This window comes from Chrysemys picta, unplaced genomic scaffold, assembly GCF_011386835.1.
Source record: "Chrysemys picta bellii isolate R12L10 unplaced genomic scaffold, ASM1138683v2 scaf450, whole genome shotgun sequence".
NCBI classification, from domain to species: Eukaryota; Metazoa; Chordata; order Testudines; family Emydidae; genus Chrysemys; species Chrysemys picta.
Genome location: NW_027053157.1, coordinates 6,348 through 12,250, shown reverse-complemented (window position 1 = coordinate 12,250; position 5,903 = coordinate 6,348).

Here is a 5,903-nt window from a genome sequence, read left to right as displayed (position 1 = left end):
TAACCAAATCTGGGTGGATTTTCATTGGGAAAACAAAATGTACCTCCTCTAATTCCCAGGATTGGCCACCTCCCAAATATAATGTTCCTGCTCCAAACTGTCTAGGCACTACCCCCTTTAAAAGAAACAGCTGGGTGAAAAAAATAACAAGCAAAACTACTTATTTTTCCCTAAACGCATTTTTGGATACCGTTTTTACTGAAAATTAATAAACAGCCTGAGAGAGAGAGAGGGTAAGTATGGAGAATTTTAGCCCAAGTAACTAAAGTCTGGCAAAGTTGTAAGCATCTAAAAATGGGGGCTTATAATGGAAACTCTTAGTCAACCTTAACGAGAAGTGTTGAAACAAGTTCTGCTCAGAATACATTTAAATATTTTATGTGAATCTTTCCTTTAATACTAAAAATGCGGAACAATTTGTATTGTATGCAATTCATTTGCAGAGCTATCATAGTGTAACCTACCACATGTCAACTGAAATTTCATATTACGATACTGAAATTACCAGTTATTTTTTATGTCGCCTTGTGATAGCTATCATTCAAAATTCTACCAATATTCCCAAGAAATAAAATGGCAAAATAACTAATTACATTCTATTTTACAAACATTTCCAGAGTTACAACAGGTAATTTATGTACCACATTACTGACCAAACTGACAATCAGAAAAAGTTCATTATTAACAGAAGATCAACATTAGAGCTTGTCAGGAATTTTCTCTGAATATGATTTTTTCAGTAGAAATGCACTTTTTTAAAAATCAAAACATAATGCAGAAAAATCAAAATAAAATATTTCATTTCAGTTGGTTCAATCTGAGTAAAAATATTTCAGTTTCCTAAATTGAACTGAAATACTTCATTTGAGGTCTGTTCAATATTAAACTGCATCTACCTAAAGTGTGTGGTGCCTCATGGGAATTGAAGTTTGTGTTCCATATGCCCTCATTCTCCCCTATAGACAGGGCTGCTTGACCAGACTACATGTCCCACAATGCAATGTGGTCTCCCACTTACTGAGATGTGTGATACATCTTGGGAGTCCTCTGACTCTAGATGCTTCATGGGATATGTAGTTTCATCATTTCTGAATTAGAATTTTTCTTTCTATAAAAAATGTTTTATTTCAACTTTTCATCCCAAATCTGGAAACAAACAAACAAATGTTGAAATATCAGAATTTCCCATGGGATGGAAATTGTGGATTTTCACTCAGGTCTTATCAATGTTTTAATTAAAAAAAAACTGCAAAGATACTGATATTGGAAAACATAATAATATAAAATATATTTAAAATATTGCACTGTCACCCATTAAAGCTGATTGGAAAATAGAATTCCCGTGAAACTTTCAATTTATCATCAAAAACATGAAAACCTCCAAACTGAAAATGTTTTGATTTTTTTTTAAACAAAAATGAGGAAGACAGACACTTTCTGCCAAAATTGTATTTTGTTGAAATTTTTTGGTCAAAAATCTTTCAACAAACTGTTTCCAACTAGTCCTGGCAATATTACTTTTACCTCTCTTGATTCATTAGTGAAAGGAAAGACTTTATGGGTTTAATCCAAAGGCCACAGAAGTGAATGGAGGGATTCCTGTTGAATTTAGACTGTGACTCAGACCCTCTAACACTGTCTTATTACGGTTTATCTGAGACACGGTGTGGACTCTCACCTCATAGATAAGCCAGTGAGAAAGTAGCATCCCACTGCTACTTGTTAGAGTATATAGTCTGTACTGCCTTATCATCTACCCTAAAACAAAGCCATTTGTCTAACAAAATTTCTTTTATTCAAATCCAAAATCCATAATTAACTGAAGATTACTTTGTGGAAAAGCTGGCTGGAAAATCTGAGAATGACTGCAAATATTACATTTATATTTTAACTTCTCTATTGCTCAAACTGAAGATTTTTGTGATACATTAACTTTGATTTTGTTTAAGGAGGCTTGGAAATTGGCAAGAATCAATACCACACATATGTGGAAACTTTTTTGTTATCCCTCTTGGTTCACTACCTCTGGTTACAATGACAGAACTAAAATCAGTTTTCAATCCATTTGGGATCTTAAAAATAGTAAATTTCCAAGCAGCATTCTTAGTATTATATATTATTTTTCAGATCAAGAGTATGTATTGAGGCTGACTCGTCAAATACCTGGTAATTTTTTTTTCAAGTATTTAGAAGTGTTGTTGTTCCCCAATGTTATTTTGATTTCCATGAATCAAAAGGGGGGAAATATTAGCTGTTATTCCATAAATCCAGGGCCGGCAAAATCCATTAGGCGACCTAGGTGGTCGCCTAGGGCACTAACATTTGGGGGGCAGCGACCACGGTGGCTGGATCTTCGGCTGCCCCTGTTGTCAGCGGTATTTCGGAGGCGGGACCTTCCACTGCCTCTGTCGGGGGTGGCATTTCAGGGACGCGGGACCTTCCCCCACCTAGGGCGGCAAAAAAGCTAGCAGCGCTCCTGCATAAATCAAGCTTTCAAAGGGTGAGGTTAAAAAGCAAAAGAAAACAAAAATAAAAATCAACCTTTCCCCATCACTCAATTAAAAATTTGAAGATTTTAAAATTATTTATTATAATAATTGTATTACATAGATCAACTTTCTGGGGTTTTTTTTCCTGCAAAGTAATGCTTAAAAGTTTAAGAATTTTGGACACAGTTCCTGAATTAATAAAGAATCTATAGATGTTACTCATTCATTAATTTGTGAGACATTAGCAGACATAGTTAGGATGTATAAAGTTTAAGAAAAACTACAACAACAACTACTAGTGATACCATTGCATCTTTTCTCCACTCAGTCAAAACCTTGCATGCTGCAGTGAATCAGCTGTCCAACACGGGGACAAATTTGGGAACCATTACCTTTATGGGTATCAAAGCCCAAGGATATAAAGATTTGTCCTTCCTGATATATAACATAAACCCTCTAAAATCCAACATAAGATGAAGATTTGTTGTGGATGATACTATTATACAACTCAAGAGCATATTTCTGAGTTCACACAGTCAGCAGGGCATGGGACAAATAGTATGAACCTTTCACCTGCAGGTGAAAGATGGGCAGCAATGCAGGACAAAGTTAAAATTAATGAAAGAGCATAACTTTTTGATTACTCTGAATTTCTTTAGAGGGCATGATTTCAGTTTACATTAGGCACTTTTACACTGCCAAAGTGGTATGGCCTTAGTGTAAGCTAGAATCAGGACTTTTAGTATTTGTTGTTGTTGTTGTTATTATTGTTTTTCTTAAACTATAATACTCTATTTAAAGGACATTTTATTTTGATTTGCAATTCTGATTTGTTACTTTTGTTTTGGGCCTGGGAGTATGGATGTGTGCGTCAGCAACTATTTTTGTGAAGAAATGTATGTGAATTGTTTTTAGTTTCAAGCCTTTGAAATTTATCCTCTAGCTGCCTATCAGAAAGAAAGTGTCTTCAAGCTGAAAAAAAACCCCACTTTAGTTATAGTAATGAATCCCAAATTAATTAATTTGAAGAAAAAATATTTACTTACTTTTGACTAAGGGTCTGATTCAATGCCCATTGAAGGCAATGGAAATCTACTATTGACCACAATGGGCATTGGATCAGCCTGTAAGTCCCTGCTAGTATCAGGCAGTCTGTTGGGGGAAGAAAAAGGGAGGGAGGAGAATTACAGCAAAACCAATATAAATCTGTAGGTTCTGCAATTCTTAAGTGTTGTGATCACCTTTGCCTAGTCTGTGACTTGGATAACACAAATGCACAGGAGTGAGACAGGCCCCACCACTCATCTGTCCCTGGCCCCCATATCCGGCTTTCACACTGGGAGTGGGGAAGAGGGGGTCATAATATGCTTCTGGCATAGGCCAGTGGCAAATTCCTATCCCTGACACTGAGCCTGAGGGGCAAGCAGGGAATGAACTGTGTTTCATATGAATATCTCTGAGGCACAATGCCTGTCACTTCCATTTCTGGACTGGAGCAGTTTATGCACCATCCCTGCTCAAGGCTGCCCCTAAAAGAAACAATCTAGCTATAAATGTTTACATTTATTATTACATTTGTTAAGATGTAATTCTTCACCTACTTCTTTCTGTAAACTACTAACTCAATAAACAGACCAACTGGAAATCTGATCAAAGTATTTTTAGAAAAAGATGTTTATACATCAATCTTGGAAAACTGCAATTGAAATTTAGCATGTTAGGCACAAAATCTACTCACCAATCCTTCCCATGATGACCATGCTACTGAAAAAAACAAACAAACAACCTTCCTGCCTTCATGATATTTTACTTATTTGTAAAACCAAAATAAAAACAAAAAAAGAAACAAACAAACAAAATACCCTAAACCTAGCTCAGGACAAGTACGAATGAGCACATACAATTTTGCAAGAGTGGTATAAATGTATATCAAGAAAACAAAATGTTGCTATAAAGACATGCAAATCTCACTCAATTGCATCAATTATATGCATGTGCTATGCGGCATCCTTCATTGTATATGCTTATTGATATAAGCTAAGGCACAATGCCATTAGCTAGACAATGAAATATAGCAGCAAAATATATTCTCTTAATAGGTCCATACCTTGAGTATGCATTCAGTGTTTTATATAGTTTAATTTAATACACAGATATATTGTTAAAACAGATTGATTTTTTTTAGCAAGTACACATTTTGCACTGAATTCCACTGACAGTGATTACATGAAATAACTTGTTGCTTCATTTGTGCATGCACCCCAGAAAACTACAAAACTACCGCTTTTGACAAACACTTTGGTGCATTCTGATGCAGCACAGCTTACAAGTGTGGTTGTACCAATGCATTCTGGGACTCCTGAAATACTCATTTTATAGTGCCCAGAACAGCTGTTGGGAACAGGGACTTTTGAATAATTCCTACATGTAAGATACTGCACCTTGAGCTAGAATTTGGACAACTGGTTGAGCCAATGCAACAGCAGCTCTTGTCATATCTTTTCCATACTGATGAGAACCTGCTCTAAAATGTATTAGACTGGAAACAAAGACCAACCATGTGTTGGATGCACATGTTATGGGTGGATACAAGGTTTTATATATACAGGGCAAGCTGCAGGTCCCTTCCTGACCCCTCCCAGAGTTGTTTAACCTCTCCTTGTAACAAGGTGATAGAGAGGGAAGGGGAAGCCCAATTTATGAGGCAACCATAGCTTATAGTTATAGTGTTCTCTCTAGCATCTCTCCCGTGATTCATCAGAGGGCACCCCCACAATAAAGGACTGACTGGACTGCCCCTAATTCTGCTGGCTCAAAAGTCAACAAAAGGGTGGTAGGCCAATAATGATGTGATGATGTAAAGGTTGAAAAGAAATGAGGAGTACGGCTACTCCCAAGGTTTAAAATGGATGGGCAGCAAGATCTAAGAGTCAGTAGGGTGTCTGCTGCCAAGCTGCATGTTTCCATTCCATTCTTTCCTCATGAGTATAACCATATTTCTTCTGTGAACCTGAACACAGAACCTGTGAGGATTAGGGTCCAGACACCCATGGGGAGAACAGGGGATCTGAACTACAAAGAACAAGCAATTGAATCATAAAGTCATAGAATCATAGAATATTAGGGTTGGAAGAGACCTCAGGAGGTCATCTAGTCCAACTCCCTGCTCAAAGCAGGACCAACACTAATTAAATCATCCCAGCCAGGGCTTTGTCAAGCCAGGCCTTAAAAACCTCTAAGGATGGAGATTCCACCGCCGCCCTAGATAACCTATTCCAGTGAAATAATGTTTCCTAATATCCAACCTCGACCTCCCCCACTGCAACTGGAGACCATTGCTCCTTGTTCTGTCATCTACCACCACTGAGAACAGCCTAGCTCCATCCTCTTTGTAACCCCCCTTCAGGTAGTTGA